The sequence below is a fragment of the Periplaneta americana genome, chromosome 12, assembly GCF_040183065.1.
Source record: "Periplaneta americana isolate PAMFEO1 chromosome 12, P.americana_PAMFEO1_priV1, whole genome shotgun sequence".
Lineage (NCBI taxonomy): Eukaryota > Metazoa > Arthropoda > Insecta > Blattodea > Blattidae > Periplaneta > Periplaneta americana.
In genome coordinates, this window is record NC_091128.1 from 133,502,384 (window position 1) to 133,520,548 (window position 18,165).

An 18,165-nucleotide genomic window follows, 5' to 3' on the forward strand; every position below is an offset into this window, starting at 1 on the left:
GGCACATCACTTTATACTCGGAAACACTGTTACCCCCCTTCCATTACAGGAGTTTGGTGTTACTAGTGCAATATGTAAAGAAATCATTTTACTAGCTATAGGAGGAGAGAAAAGTAGTGTATCCATTTATGTTATAGGGAAATACAGTATTACGATTTTCAGTTTGATCATTATTTTCACGGTATTTTATAAAAAAAATAGTGGAGTAGTAACAATTTTTTTTTTCACAAACTCAACTCTTCAGGCGGTTATATTCATTATGTAACGTATACTTTATTCAGCATATTACTAACCTAATTTATTCCTGAGAATTTTATGAGCACTTCCGTAAGGAACCCCAATTTCTACAGCTACAGTAGCTTCCTGACCGACTATTAGGACTTCGCTGCATCCTTTCTCTAGCTTCTTCTACAGCATCTTCTGTCACCTTTGTTGACCATCTTCCTTTCTGTACACTCTGTTGTTCTAAATTTATCTACCAGATTAATGACATTTTTACGAAAATATTCCGTAATGATATAATCAGGAAAACGTAAAAAAAAAAACTGTTGTTCACATTCGGTTATATTGTAATTCCAGTTTACATCATTGTCCTTCATATCTACAAACAGTAAAACAAAACTCTTTTTTAAATAAAGCTATTAAGTACCGTACCATATTGTAGGGTGCCGTACTTTCGGTAACTCTAATCTTCACTGCTGCTCAGTCCACACAGATACATTCAATTATGCTACACGCCATACTTGTGTGAAAATAAACTTCAGTGATATAAGCTCTTTCTTCTATACAAAATGCAACATATTTCTTAAACACACTGTACTCTGTACTGTTTACTTCACTGCTAGCAACATCGGCCGTAAGTTTGTGTAGCAAGGATATTAGTGAAAGGGGTGGGAGTCAAGTACATTCAGAAACGCAGGTACAATAAAAATGCAAGGAAAAAAAAAGTGATGTCCCGGTAGAAAAAAGCATTCCGACTAGTAGAACTTTCGAGTTTTGCTAACGAGAAATAATGAATTCGCATACAGCCTTTAGCGATGATTTTAGCGTGTAGAATCTTGATTTAGAAATATTTCCGGAGTCTTGTTTCACGGAGAACTTGAAGCGCATCGCAGCAACCACATTTCAGTTTACCTGTAACTGTTGACCTTACTCTCAAGTTACCGCCTCCGACGGCCTTTGATGTCGTGAAAGCGTACAGATTTCAACGTCAAAATGAGCACTAAGAGCTAAACTTGAAGTATCCCAGACTAACGTAGAATGTTTGCGTGTTGAGGACGGAGGCGGAAGGTTCTCCCTTGTAGTTCTGTTTCGAGTCCAGTCTCTGCTCCAGTCAACAAAATGAAAGCCCGTATGCATTCCGATCTCAATGTCCCAAAACAACGCACAAATATTTAATTAACCGCTTCAAAATTTCTACTCATTGACATTCTTGGCTATGAATTGCTTTTGTAAAAATTCCTGTCAATCGTATAATTTGATTATAATGTTAGAAGACTAACAAAGAAATACCGTTCGAGAATAGTTCACTATGAAATTATAGTCCCGTCGCTCTAATTTCCGGCAGCCAATCGCGTTGCAGGTCGGCTACATTTAAACGTGTGCTTCTTGTGATTCGCTGATGAAGACGTTTTTCATTTCTTAAGGCTCGATAAATACTTAATATAATCGCCCGCCATTTTGGCTCTTTCGTTGGCGTTCGCAGAAAGCACACGAAAACGTTATTTGCCGCTCAATTATTTGCTGAATTACAGTGCGTTTGATTTATTATCATAGGAGCTACGATATGATAATGTTTAACGGTGTTGCAAATAGACTTCTCGTATGGTAGCTCGGCAACGAAAGAACAAAAATGGTGAACGATACTACCTACCTAGACTTTACGGAGCCTTCACTTCCTAAGACGTAAGCAAAGGGGAGGAGTCACGCCGGGAATAGCAAGCAGTGTCGCGACTATAGTTTATAATATTAGTGAAGAATCGGTAAAACGGAGAAAAATTCTCTCCGGCACCAGGACTCGAACCCGGGTTTCCATATTTACTTGCTGGCACTTTATCCACTAAGCCACACCGGATTCAAATCCTGATACCGAATTGAATCGCTCTCATTTTTTTTAATTCTACCTACTCTATTTCCCTTTGTTGGCTTACTCTCATGTAGGCCTAACGTCCCACAGTTTGTGTGACAGTAGACCCAATGTCCAACCCCAAGTACAGAGTGCACTAATTGCGAGTGACTAGGTGGCCGGGATCCGACTGAACACGGCGCCGTCTTGAATCACAAACTGATTACTTAGGTTGCTATGCATAGACATTTCGCTAGCCCGCGCTACGAGCGTGCTAAACTAGCCCCGGCTATCGACTGATTACTTGTACAGGATTCATGTCATATCATATCGCTAACACTGGTTTATGAATACGAAAAACGTTAGTTCGCTGATCATCCACCGGAAGCCCGCGCTAAGAATATCTATGAATATGGCCCTAGGGCTTTATCATATTACCACAGTCTAGTATATACAGTCACGAAGCTCAATACGTAGTAAATATGCATCCATAGATAGTCGCTAACCACTAGGATCGCTACTATCGCCTCATTACAGACCATGCGAAATAGTACCTGCACAGTCTATTGTTCCTAGCACCCTCACAACTGAAGCTTCGTGACTGTATATACTCGTACTACACTGTGATATTAGTATGATGTACCGAAGTACATAATGGAGTTTCAGTGCAGTAATTCTGCATTTCCATATGGTGAAGAATCTGTAGAACGGAGAAAAATTCTCAAGTCGGGTTCGAGTCCCGGTGCCGGAGAGTATTTTTCTCCGTTCTACCGATTCTTCACCATAGGCCTATGGAAATGCAAAATTACTGCACTGAAACTCCATACGTACTTCGGTACATCATAGTAATTTTGTAATGTTAGGGTTAATTGGATGATTTAAAGAATGTTTAATCTTCAATCACATGACTTAACACTATAATTTTTACACAAACATGTGTTAATACATGTTAAATGTTATAATGATATTCGTATTAACGTTTTCGCCATATTAGAGCATCTTCAGTTACATTCCCATGCAATATCTACATATTCTAAATCATATCATTAATACAAAGTTTGTAGTAAAAATAGCATAAATGCAATAGTCTTATCAAATATTTCAATCCAACTACATATAGATCAATTCTTATAAAATAAACGTAAATATAAAGTATAATGCACTCACTATCAACTTCTATAGAGTACTGAATCTTAAAGTTATCCATTACATGACTTACGTAATGTCTGTTTTTAAATTCACAATCTTTGGAATATAAAATAATGTCAAATGCAATATGTCAACAATAATTCTCAATAAATTGTAATTTGAGTTTTATATACATACATTTGTTTAAATATTTTGATAAAACAATTTTAAAAATTACTACTGATATCAAAACGACAGTGATAGCTTTTTTTATAAACGGTTTTCAATGAAAATGGTTAACATCATCATTACTCTATATAAACCATAACATACTGTATATAACCCTCATGAGATTGAACATATTATTTTAATATTCTCACAAACATTTTAACATATTTGATAAGATTGTTGCATTTGTACTATGTTGTAATTACTACAAAATTTGTACCGGTATTTATGATATGATTTAGGATATGTAGATATCGCATGGAAATGTATCTGAAGATGCCCTGATAAGGCGAAAACGTTAATACGAATACCATTTTAACATTTAACATATATTAACACGTGTTAATATAAAAATTATAGTGTTAAATCATACTTACTTACAAAATAGCTTTTAAGGAATCCGGACGTACATTGCCGCCCTCACATAAGCCCGCCATCAGTCCCTATTCTGAGCAAGATTAATCCAGTCTCTACCATCATATCCCATCTCCCTCAAATCCATTTTATATTATCCTCCCATCTACGTCTCGACCTCCCCAAAGGTCTTTTTTCTTCAGGTCTCCCAACTAACACTCTATGTGCATTTCTGGATTCGCCCATACGTGCTACATGCCCTGCCCATGTCAAACGTCTGGATTTAATGTTCCTAATTATGTGAGGTGAAGAATAGAATGCGTGCCGTTCTGCGTTGTGTAACTTTCTCCATTCTCCTGTAACTTCATCCCTTTTAGCCCCAAATATTTTTTTAAGCTTTCGGAAATATTGCGTTCATATTCAATATATTGTAAGTAAATTCATTCAAGAATACCGAGCAAAAAATAATATAATGTTTTTGTGATTTTTTTCTATTGTTTTCATAAGAATGAATTGCATAAAATGAATATCTCGTGTCTCGAAAATATTATTGCACTGAAATTATATGTGTTTTTCTTACGCCGTATGTAAAACGTAAAGTTGAACGAAGTTATACCGTCTTGGAAAATCTATAACTAACTCACTTTAGAATGCTGTATTAATATCTGAACTAGAGATATACATACAGCACATATGACACAAAAATTATGTTCATGAGTTTTAGATTGTAGAATTGTACATATAAAAATTTACCCTTTTAATTAGATTCAACTTCTTGACGAAAGCAGTGCAGTCGTTAGTATCTTTGGTAAAAACTGAAACATTAAAGTCTGGTCCACAATAAACTGGGAACGAGAACCAGAACTAGAACGGGAAGCGAGGACGAGAACGTGAAGAATCTGTTTAATTCAAATAGCTTACTACTGCAATAGTGGAAAGTGACGATAAAAATTGGCGACATACTCCATGACTGCTACCTAGCGGTTCGATAAGATAACTAACAGCAGCGTCCATGGGAGTTGATATGTTATGGTAAGAACGATGTTTTTCTCTTTGTTTCTTATGTCCTGTATTTTAAGGAAATGGCTGAAGAGGTGTTATTTGTGCCATATACGACTCTTTTAATTACCAGATTCAAATGAACGGAAATAATTGTCAGGTTTCCCAAAAACAAGAAATTGTAAGAATCATATAATGAGGTTATGATTGATTTGAGTATTGTAGCTAATGATGAGAGGAAGAGATAAATTCTCTCATCCATTAAAGCTATTGTTAACATTCAGTACAACATGGCCCATGTAAGTTGCACTGAATTTTACAAATTTATGTACAGTAAAAAGGAATCAATGTATCTTGACCAAGTAAAGTGAAAAGTGGAAATAAATTGTCTTGAGATGCCAGAAATATTTGAAAAATATTTTCACAAATTTCTGTGAGAAAGTCTTCATGGACTTTGATATAAAACAACTAATTGCTTTCTAAAGCACAGTGTAAATGTGAAAGGGCTTAGTAATGTTTGTATGAGATTGCTGGTAGACAAGTATTTCAGTGTCCTTAAAAACGCACATGTAAAAAAAGCAAACAATTCATTTGTGACTTTCAAAGGCTACAAAATATAAAATGAAAGAAGGTATCACACAGTTAATAACTTAAACAAATCATTTCTTTCAAATGACTAGATAATCATTATTTATTTTCCTAGTCATTTTCCTTCCTCCAATTTCCTTATTAAAATTCAGATTTTATTTTACAATTCATATAGATGACAAGGGTACAAAAACAAAAAGAAAGAGCTTTGAATTTATTTAGTTATTACGTTTCTTAAATACCAAACTACTCGTAACATTTTCTCTAAGTTTAAATATAGCCTATGTATTTCTTCTCATAGCGAGTCGCTAAATGGCATTGACGACGCTGTCGCTAACCACATGCAAATTATTAATCATTACTTTCCACTATTGTAGTAGTAAGCTATTTGTTTAATTCACAATAAACCGAGAAAGGAAAGTAATATGCATATCGATATGCATGTCAATAACGATATTTAAAGTTGATATTACGCATTCTGATGTTATTTGTGTATAATGTACCAATGGCGTTCTTTCATGAGTACAAGCCAGCCAACATAAACACAGGTTAACCAACTTCAACATTTAGAATACTTAATAATTCAATTCACGTGATAATCTGGTCACATATACACCTATCACATATTGAAAGTGATTCTACTGAATTCCTGAATTAGTTAGAAGATATTATGTCACGGCCTCCTTGCTACAAAATATACGACGAACGAATAGCTTTATAATAACAGAAAGAACCTAGTAGGCCTAGGCTGTGACCGGAAACGAAAAAAACAGTTAAAGCTGGTCCACAACAAACTGGGAACGGAAACGAGAACGAGAACGTAAATATTGTTAAATTAAATGTATTTAAATGTGAACATTCACAATTAACTATTGTGAATGCTCACATTTAATTACATTTATTCTAACATTACTTCCGTTCTCGTTCTTGTTGTCGTTTCTGTTCCCGGCTTATTGTGAATCAGCCTTTAAAATTTCGCCAGCTATAACGTTTCAGTTCCCGGGCTACGATAAGCTTCTCGTTAATTGTGAATACTCACACTTAAATTTATGTGTATTTTTATAATTTTTCCGTTCTTGTTGTCGTTTCCGTTCCCGGCTTATTGTGGACCAGTTTAATTCTCTCGATGCCACTGAAATAATCTTTCCGATTGTGATGTGAGATACATCAACAAAGACAACAGTTGTCACTGGTGTGAAAGCTGGTGAAAGTCGGCTCCATTCCCAGCGAGAGTGGTAAACACATATCCGCCATTTCTCAAGGGCGTGTGAATGATGTTCAACAAAGTTTAATCCACTCTCCGCAGAAAGCATTGCGTCGATTCAGTCAGAAGAAAAGCTATTCTTCTGGAAAATGTCAAAGGGCAGCAATGTCAACAGGCGTAGGATTATACAAAATGTGTGCAGTGTAACAATTAAATATAGAAGCCACATAAGACGCGAATGTAATATTCCCGGGTGTTCAAGAACTTCGTTTCTCAGGCTCTGAGATTATCTCCATAACATGATTCAAGAGACGAGGAGTCTACCTTATCTGCAATTTATTGAGATTCGTGAAGAAATCACGAATGCTGCTGCATTAGTTTGCGGAAAGAAATACAAACGACTGCTTTATGCTGAATACGAAGACATTGAAATTTTACTTTTAGAATGGTTCAACTATAATGTGTCTTTACAATGTATCCTGAAGTCGGATTATACCTCAGAGAAAGGCAAATGAGGTTGCTAAAGATTTCGGGATTCAAGATTTCAGTCCTTCCACTGGTTGGCTAAATAACTTATGGCTTTTAAGAAACCCGAAGGTTCATTGCCGTCCTCACATAAGCCCGCCATCGGTCCCTATCTTGAGCAAGATTAATCCAGTCTCTACAATCATATCCCACCTCCCTCAAATCGTATTCATGTCACTATATGTCAAAATTGAAATTTTGGACTTATTTCTTTCTGGATTCTGAGGTAAGAAAGGTTGTAAGTGCACAGAACAAAATTTTTCAGAAGAGATAAAACCATTTTTCTTTCTCCAAATCATCTGGTGACATTGTGACATCTGTGATCGCATATCACACATCTCAACAAGTAGGGGAGTTCACACCTGTGGAGTAACGGTTAGTGCGTCTGGCCACGAAACCAGGTGGCCCGGGTTCGAATCCCGGTCGGGGCAACTTACCTGGTTGAGGTTTTTTCCGGGGTTTTCCCTCAACCCAATACGAGCAAATGCTGGGTAACTTTCGGTGCTGGACCCCGGACTCATTTCACCGGCATTATCACCTTCATTTCATTCAGACGCTAAATAACCTAGATGTTGATACAACGTCGTAAAATAACCCAATAAAATAAAAAAAACAAGTAGGGGAAACTCGGCTAATTCCGCAATACGGGTAATTCCGCAGTAGTGCATATATGATTTTACTGCGGCTTTACAATAGTGTGAACGTAAGTTTTGAGAGGCTGTCAACAGGAGGCATGTCCTCTGCAGTGCTATAGAAAAAATCAAGAATATTGGTCGACAACTCTATCGGCAATACAGTGAAACATCAAAATTTGGCTGTTTTTCGTGTTTTGCTACACAGCTGTGAAGAAAGTGAGCACTGTTTCATATAAATTGTTCCTTTTATGTTACTTTCATAATGTATTTCATAATTATTTACTACTGCGGAATTAGCCAAATCCTATTGCGGATTTATCCGTACTGTTGCGGAATTACCCGAGTTGTTCTTTTTCAACTGTAATGTATGTGCAACTAAATATATTTGCATTTTAATAGGTCTCTTTATCTCATTTGGTAATGAAAGGTTCCGTCCATGTCTACATACCTTGCTAATATTTTTCAATAAACATTTTGATAAAATATAACAGATTTACTTCTTAATATTGCGGAATTAGCCGAGTCTTCCCTACATGCAACATATTGTTATATTCAGTTATATAGAGATTCAAATATGAAGGTAACTTTAGCTTTAAACTCACCACACAAAGTGAATTTGAACTGCAGTCCCATTACGTCATGTTATGTTTTAAGCAGTTTCAGTGAATATAAATCTGTCCTCAGAGATAACAGAAAAAGATTCATTTTCGAGCACTTGAAATGAACTTTCGTAATCTATTCTTTCGGTAGTAGTGAATAAAAGGAGTGGGTTACTTGGATTTAATATCTAATGGATGGGAGGCAATACCAAGCCAGTTCCAAGTAATTCAGCTCTATTTTCCAGTACGAGATCACTCGTTCTTCACTTGCGATACGGATTTCACCGTAACAAAGAGAGTGATAAGAAAATAAGACAGAATATACTGTGTGAAAGAATACGTAGCGGTGTTAGTCAATTCAACGAAACCACTGAATGCTTTTCAAAAGAAAATAGTTGAACATCGAACTATCACTGATGTTAAAGAATGATGGCCACATTTTTATAAAAAAAAATCTTCTTTTGTTCTAGCCACACCAATGAAATGTTTTTACTTGTAAACTGCAGGCATTTGACCTATAAAGAGGAAACTCCAGACTATGTTGTTTCTTTACAATAGATAGATGGACGAGATTGCAAGTCGTACAGAATATTGTTAAGGAAAGAGAAACATCATATGCTCCGCTAAATATAGCACACCAGTCCAAATTTCTTGTAAATTACAAACAGCTGCAAGATGTAAAAAAAAAGGTGAAAAAAGGCCTATATTCCATCACAATATTAAGAGTTTTGTAACAAAGTTCTGCAATGGTCCACAAGTACTAGTGCCTAATCTGATGAAGGTAAAAGTTCAACGCTTAAATAAAATTATTTGTTTAATACAAGACTATGATAAATAATTTATTATTAAAATGTTTGACTGAAATTAAACACTTTCACATTCTACTTACCCGCTAATTAACAAACTTACTCAATAACTAACAAACTTGCCCGCTACTTGACAAACTTACTCGTTAATTAACAAGTTTGTCGCTCATTGACAAACTTATTCGCTAACTAACAAACTTACTCGCTAACTAACAAACTTGCCCGCTACTTGACAAACTTACTCGTCAATTAACAAGTTTGTCGCTCATTGACAAACTTACTCGCTAACTAACAAACTTACTCGATAATTAACAAACTTTGTCGGTAATTGACAAACTTATTCGCTAACTAACAAACTTACTCGCTAATTGACAAATTTTTTCGCTAATTCATAAACTTACTCGCTAAATAACAAAATTACTCGTTAAATAACAAACTTACAAACTAACTAACAAAATTACACGCTAACTAAAAAACTTACTAACAAACTTACTCGCTAATTGACAAACTTACTCGCTAACAAAATTACTTGTTAACTAACAAACTTACATGCTAACTAACAAACTTACATGCTAACTAATAAACTTACTCGCTAACTAACAATCTTACACGCTAACTAACAAAATTACAGGCTAACTAATAAACTTACTCGCTAACTAAAAAACGTACTTGCTAATTAACATAGGTACTTATTCGCTAACAAATTTACGGTCTTACTAATAAATCGTGTATAGTTTTTATACGAGACTTATGCAGAGTTGGGACAGAAAACGTTACTAATAAACCATGCATAAGCAATGGATGTATAAACAGGCTGTAACTATACAATGGGAATTGCTTTGCAGTAGTTATATACACGAAACCCCTTGTTTAAGAGTTGTATGTAGAGAAAAAATGGCAGCCCCCCTAACAGCTGTTCGTATCGACTGTCATTTTATGATGATGGTTGCCTTGTAACCATAGAAGAACAAACCAAAGAGCACATAATAATAAGAATAATATTGCTGTAGCCTGTACTCTTTGACCAAAATATAGTGTGGTAATCGATCAGAGCCAGTTGTACTATCGATACTTAACACGGCACACTAGAGCACTCTACCGGATGCAATAGAGAACCTCGGATATTCTATTACCTTTTGTAATGAAGTAATGACGAAACTATGACGTAGCTGTGTAACAGTTATACTGTTATACACGATGTAGGCTATGTAGTGATTATTAGTAAGGAATTTGCACAAGTCTTATAAACGAGCTATTCATTGTATAAGTATAAGACAGTTGAACGTCTGTATATAGAGATTTTATTAGTAAGACCGTTACTCGATAACTAAGAAACTGACTCGCTAACTAACTCACTCAACTAATAAAATTAATCGTTAACAAACGAACTTACTCGCTAACTAAATAACTTACCATACTAAACAACAAATCTGTCACTTCATCCGTCATGCCACCCATACGCCCATCTGTAGTTTTCATAATGATATTAATATACAGAATTCTACTCTCATTTTTTTGTCCTTTCCAACTAAAGTTTAATTCTTTTGACGTGGACATCTATAAATAAGTTATGTGAAAAATCACAAAGAAGTCAGACATGAATCCATGGCGTAGGTGAATTTCCAAGCTATTATCTTGACTTCTATGAAGTATCGAAGTTGCCCTTAACCTCCGTCTGCACCTAGACTGGCCCCTTTCTGTCTTGTGAGACTTAAGTAAAGAGCGGAAGCTTGAAGACGCAGTGTTGCCGGAAGTCTCCAGTCCTTTACATCAAATACGGCACTAACTTTGCCTTTACTCATGGCTGTTTATATTTGGCCTCTTTGAAGGGAAGTAATTGCATTTAGAGTGCTGAACTTAAGCTAATGACAAGAGATGTGTGTTAGTGTCAAGTGTTTCCAATGTCAATAGAACAAATGAAGTTCATTCCCTCTCCTTCAGGAAGGAAGTACAAATTTACTGGTAACAATATCAAAAATTTATTATAGTGCATATTCGAACATTTAGTGACTAATGAATGTATAAATAGATTCAGGTCTTCAACGTATTAAAAGTAGTCATGTGAAACATCAATCCATTTGATATTCGAGAGATCTGGTCACACTTAAGTTAATACGATGACGATATCCAAACGTACAAGCGATAAGAGCCGCGCTGTTACGCTCAGGCTGGAAATATGTACAGTAGAGTGGGACGATTCCAATTGAATTAGAGGAAATTGCTTCTATTTATATATATATATATATATATATATATATATATATATATATATATATATACACACATAAATTCTAAATTATAGACATCAGCTCAAAGAATTTGAGTGACCACAAGGGTCCTGAATACAATAAACATGTACAATATAATGTGATGGATACATTAAAGAAAAAAGAAAGTTAATTGTTTAAGGAAAATATAAGTGGATTAATTGAAATAGAGATGATGATGTAATATTTGAAGAGAATCCTTGATAATATTTATAAGGACAGACATTACATAATCGAAAGGAATGTAAAGTTTCTCAAGTTAATTCCATGTGAATTTGGAAATAGAACCTCTACTGCCAAACAGCAAACCAATGACAGACCATTGTTTAGGAGGGACGTTGTACTTTTGAGAAAGATAAGACAGACAAGGTTCATATATGGACTTCTTCTCAATATCAACTTCGATGGCCTGATTTAGATTTCTTTCGAAACGGATAGTAGGGTCAAGAACAAGAGCCCGTTTTAAGCGTCCGCTAATAGCAATAATGTCTGCCCGTCTGAAAGAACCACCTGATGATACACAATGTACTTCCTCCTGAATCTCCCAATTTAAAGTTTTTAACGATGTCGCCAAAGAATGTCGTACACGATGATGTCTAGCAGTGATCAGCAGCTCGCCTTTAGGGCATTGTCCAAGCACGTGTCCAAGTGTTTCAAGCTTGCTACAGTCTGGATGACGGCAGCGGATTGTGTTTAGAATTCTGCCGGGTATTGCGCGAACCGCCGAAATATTGCTTGACATTTTTAAAGCATCGGTCCATTCTGAGGAACATAGGCCGTTTCGATTGCTTACCCATGAGTTAGCCTTGGGGAGATCACTATAAACAATAACCCCTTTACCACGCAAGGTATGATTTGTCCAAGTTTGGATGCGTCATTTCTTAAGTGTTTACGAATTTTACGACCTGACCAGTTGATAGCATCAATAGCTGTGATATTCAATTTTGACAGAGCAGAAACTTTATCGCTTACAAGGTTCCTAACATTGTGGAGATGGCAGTCATCAACACGAAGAAGAGTATTACAGATATTTATGTGTTGCACATAAGCTTCACAAGATGCATTCATTAACGAAAGACCACGATATTTTTTAGGGGAGTAGAGCATTCCTATATTATATTTCCTCAGTTGTCTCTAATACGGAATATGAAAATATATTTTATTTATAACATTAAAATTTAATTGTTATAGGCTATGTTTTTACGAGTCTTGCAAACCATCCTATCTATAATAAAACAAATATTGTGCAATTGACCATTGACCTTAAAAATAATCTATAAACCCAACCTGCTCAGCCCTGCCTCAAATATTCAGCCCCTTAACTTATAATCTACAGACCGATTATTTAGTCGTGACAGTTCAGCGACGCGAAAGGGAGGAAGTAATAGGAGTAGTGGGGAGAGTTACGGAGTAGAGATAAGGGCGAGCGATCGGTAATAATAACCCAAACACCTCTTGGCGTAACTAAATGGATTCGCCTGTCCCAGGCGCACATCTCCGGCGACTATCAGGACGAAATAATCGTACTTTACAAACAATTGTCACAAGTAACCTGTTTTATTCCTTTGGCTCCTACAAAAAAATCGCATGGTACCACCCTTTTTGTTTTGTCCGACATTGAATCCATTCACCTTTCTTAATAGACCGCGGATCAACATAAGACATTAAACTAAACTGCCACACATTTTTCCTAATATTTCTCGTCATGTCATGTCTTGTCATGTCATGTCATGTCATGTCATGTCATGTCATGTCATGTCATGTCATGTCATGTCATGTCATGTCATGTCATGTCATGTCATGTCATGTCATGTCATGTCATGTCATGTCATATCATATCATATCATATATCTCATATCATATCATATCATATATCATATCATATCATATCATATCATATCATATCACATATCATATCATGTCATATATCATATCATGTCATGTCATGTCATGTCATGTCATGTCATGTCATGTCATGTCATGTCATGTCATGTCATGTCATGTCATGTCATGTCATGTCATGTCATGTCATATCATGTCATATCATATCATATCATATACAGTATATCAATTGAAGTTCTTGCTCTTGACTAAAAATTTAGACGCTGCTAACTTTTCTTGTTTTCTGGTGTTTTTAGGATCCATATTTCTATTCTGGAGCGTAGTATAGGGAATTTTAAACCGCTTCTTTAATAGACATGAAACTTTCACTGCAGCAAGAGCCTCTTCCATATAATTTTTGTACACTTTTTTTCTTTTTTTATCTTTATATTTTCCCATCTGTAACAGGAAAATAAAAAAATATATATAAACTATGTCGTTAAATAAACGTGAACAAGCGATCGTAATCACCAGCGAAAAGAGATCGGAATCACCTGCCGACGTAGTGTAATTTTCAACAGAAGGTTGGCAATACTGGTATCTTATTATACAAGGTTTCATTATAGGTTATGTTCACAGAGAGAGCATTCTTTAATTCCATATCGATTAAAATATATAATATAAACGTTTGTTTAATAAAAATCCTTAAATTGGTACATAAAGAATACAAGAAAAACATACAATTCTGTGGTAGACTTACGTTTGAAATTATTTCGTAGCGGTGTAAATACTTATTACAAAGACCTAAATTGAAACTGCAACAATACTTCTCAACAGATAGCTTCTCTCAATGACGACCAGTAGTTGTCACTTGCCAACACAAAAACTGCGCGCCTTATCCGGGAAAGTCAAACGCGAGCGGAATCTCCCTACTCCACCCTAAATGTAAAAGCTTAACGAAATATTCAACTTAATTTTAATTCGCACACAAATTGGGCGATTAATAAATGCGGGAATTATAAAGGCTGAAATAATTAATTTAAAATAGTCTGATAATCCTAAAGTACTTAGAGTTTAAATTTCCAAATTAATTCAATTCTCGGTAATGGCAATGATAGTATTCATTACAACTTCCAGCAACTCACTGGCGTCATATTTACGTGGGAATCGTTTCGACTATTGTACTGTTGTCTCGAAATTAGGCCTTATAGAATGCAGAAGCAATTATGAAATATTTAACGGGAACTTTTCATCTTGTTATATTTAAATGCGGGGAGTATGAAGACAGAAATGAAAAAAGTATGACAATTTTATTTCAAATGCGAACATGCCTATAATCCCAACTAATCTCACAATAATAATCATAAACAAAACAAACGTTTCACGCAATTATAGGGTTTCGATGGATGCCATATTACCTTTTGTGAACTTATTACAATGTTCCACACGTTTGTGTTTTTTAGTCGTGTCGCAGGTGTAGACATATACTCGAATTAAGTTCTTGAACTACATTTCAGTTGCATCATCAGAGAAAACAACACAGGAAAATTCGTCTATTGAAACCTCGACCAAGATCTACTCTCCAGTGACTATGCGTTTATCTTTGCGGGCTTAGGAAATAATCCTTGGCAATGGATCCCATATACAGGCTGGAAATAAAATAACCCTGCAGATTTTCAGAGCGAATAGCTCATGTTGTCGGTAACAAAAAGTGTAATACCATATTGGTGGAAAGTTCATAGTTTTCTAAAAAAAATAGTCCTTTTTTTTTAATGTTTAACACCCTTTATACGGTAACTATTGCTAGTAAGATCGTGATTTTTTCCATATCGATAGAAAATGTAATAGAGAATCATTTATCCCTCTGGTGTATTTCAATAGCACGGACGATTTTCGTGTAAATTTAATTTAAAAACCACTAATTTCAAGCCACTGAACGATACGAACAGAATGCAACGTTGTAGTCAGAGAGGGATTGAAGCCGGATGATCTATGGCGAGTCCTCGGCCTCACTTCATTTTACCCTCTTTGGTCTAATTACCTGGTTGGATTTTTTTCAGAGGTTTTCCCCAACCATAAGTCAAATGCCAGGCAATCTTTTGGCGAATCCTCGGGCCTCACCTCATCTCACTACATCTCGCCTAAATATTGTAAACAATTGTAGAAAATTGTAAAAAAGTTTGTAGAAAATTACAAAATTGTAAAACTGTAAACATTGTAAAACTGTAAAAATTGTAAAACAATGTAAAAAATTGTAATTGTAATATTGTAAAATTTTGTCTTGTTCCACATCTTAAAGCTTAATTGCTAATGTGAGATCTATGGAATATAATAAATGAAATGAAATGAAAAATGAGGGAGATCAGAGGTAGTTCACCTTGGAAAACAGACCTGAGCTCGTTCACCTCTTACATTTGTTTACAAGAAGAAGAGCAGTGTGTTAACGGCGATGTTGCCAGACTGTTGAATCTTCCAACTTATTTTCTAATTAACCGTGCATTTAAACAGAAAACGTAATGTAGGTTTCTTATTCATTTAAATGTACTCTATCGTCCCTTCCAATCTGCAAGGTTATTTCACTTCCACCCTGTATAGATATGTTTTTCTTAACTTCTCCACTTAGGAAGTCGATATGTAACTCGGAAGCGTTGAATATTTCTGCGTCTATGAAGCGATTAAAATCCCCAAACTTTTTGTACAGTGTGAAAAATCATGTATGGTAGATACTGAATTCCTCATGTACAATGGATTCCATTAATGCCGTCTCGTTCTTTAGTCGTACTCACAAAAAAAAAAGTCTTCTACTCCGACCCCTACCGTGCACGTGCGGCTTGAATCGCATGATTTATGTATTCCGGTTTTCAGTGGTGTTCATGCTAGAGTAGCAGCTACGCTGTCATCACAACTTAGAACTCGTTTGCGATGTATGCCAACTTTTCATAAACATACTTGCTAGCATAGAAGTGGGACGGTGATGAAGTACTAAATGTCAGAAAACGTGACGGCATTAATGGAATAGATTGTATTACATCAGCGGTGACCAAAACTCGAGCTGCAGTGATTACATGCGACAGACAGACTACGAAGTAAGGAGACGGAGGAAAGGTACTTGGCATGAAAACTACAACCAGTGGTGGTTCCTGTACTAACATCTTGATCAATCCCACGAATAAAAATCTCAAGCTTTGCTGTGTCACTGCTGGCATCAAGAGCCAGTGAATAATACAAGATTTTTCTTGCTTCTTTTTTTAACCTTCCTCTTGAATATAATCAGAAGTTTTATAAATTCTTCTCTCGATATTTGGTCGAGAAATTCGTAGCTTTTCAAAATTAAAAACTTCTTATGGACAAGTTATTTAAGCTATTTTAATCATTATTTTTTTTAGAAATTCTGTTCAATTAAAAGGCTTTAGAGCACGAGATATTTCAAACTCCATTAGGTAGCTGACTTCCTTACATTTATTTATCTCATCTTTCTCTTTCTGGCTATGATTTAAGACACGTCAATTCCTGTCGTTTAACATAATATTGAATCAGTTTTTCTACAATATTATTATTAAATGAATAACTAATAAATAGTTACCCTCATCTACAGATTAAGATGATTAAAATTGGGATAAAACCTAATAATTTTATCCTTCTAGGGAGAAGATATAAAAATATCAATATTCATGCACATACAGACGAATTATTGAAACACATACTTAGTGGTGACTAGTAATAAAAATAATAATAATAATAATAATAATAATAATAATAATAATAATAATAATACATTATTCAGCGTGGCAATTAATGTTTCTATATACTCCTAATTTCACCGTAGAGTAAAGTAAACATACTACATTTTGTCCGACAGTACAACAAAAAAGTTCTCCTTCTCATTCTTTACGAAACCACCTCTTAGTGCTTGTAGAGACAGAGTTTGTAGAGAGACATGATATCGCCACTGCTTGCCTTCAGTACGTGAATGAGACACACAGCAATGTACAGGAAACTCCTCGTACCCGTTTGAATATCTGTGATTACACGATGTAATCACGACTCCCGCTCTGGTCATCGCTGTATTACATCAATTTGGGTAGTCAATATATAATCTATGTAAGATCTGTTTTTGTGGAAGTTGTATTTTTCAGTTGATTATTTAACGACGCTGTACCTAATACTAGGCTATTTAGGTTCGATGGAATTGTTAATAGCGGGCTAGTTTTTGGAGAGATGTTGCCGAGGACTTGCCATAGATTACTTGACATTCGCTTTACGATCAGACAAACCCTCGAAATGTACCAAACCAGGCAATAAGTCCAACCGGGCATCGAACTCACGTTCGAGCGCAGCTCCGGATCAACAGCCAAACACTTACCGCCAGAGCTACACTGGTAGCTAGAAGCCATGTTGTTAGTCTATTAAATGTGTTTATGTAATAACTCAATATAATCATATGCGTAATATTTAAAAATACATTTATGATGAAAATTTAGGGCGCCTTCTTTCGGGATGAATCAATACTTGCTGATTAATTTTGTAAGTAAAATCTTGGCCTCGACTTTTCTCCAAATATTGAAAATATGGTCAGAAGTCTAATTATTTGAATTATATTTATTCACAGTACACTGATTATTAAATTAATGCACATAATATGAGTTAAAACAAGTCGGTGTACCACTATCATATAAACATCTAAAGAGCGAAGGTCGTGTGAAAGATGAAAATGGATTTATGATATACAAAGCGAAGATCGCCTCTGTTTACAAGTTCGGGCACTGCACATACCGTGTTTATATCTATGTAAATAGCAGCGTATGATTTATTCCAGACGAAATAGTTGCACGTACCAGCTATTAATGTTCCACACAGTTCAGACACGCGACTGATATCCGTTCACTTCACCGGTCAAAAGATTGCTACATTTTCTGGACCGTTCTTTTTCATGTATCAATTCCACG

The 18,165-nt window shown here is 35.5% G+C and overlaps 1 protein-coding gene across 4 annotated transcripts in view; it reads right to left on the reverse strand.

Moving 5' to 3' along the window:
- The window catches only part of LOC138710896 (adenylate cyclase type 3-like), a 780,256-nt gene that overhangs the window by 752,483 nt on the left and 9,608 nt on the right, over positions 1 to 18,165 (reverse strand). The gene's annotated exons all lie outside the window — the stretch shown is intronic.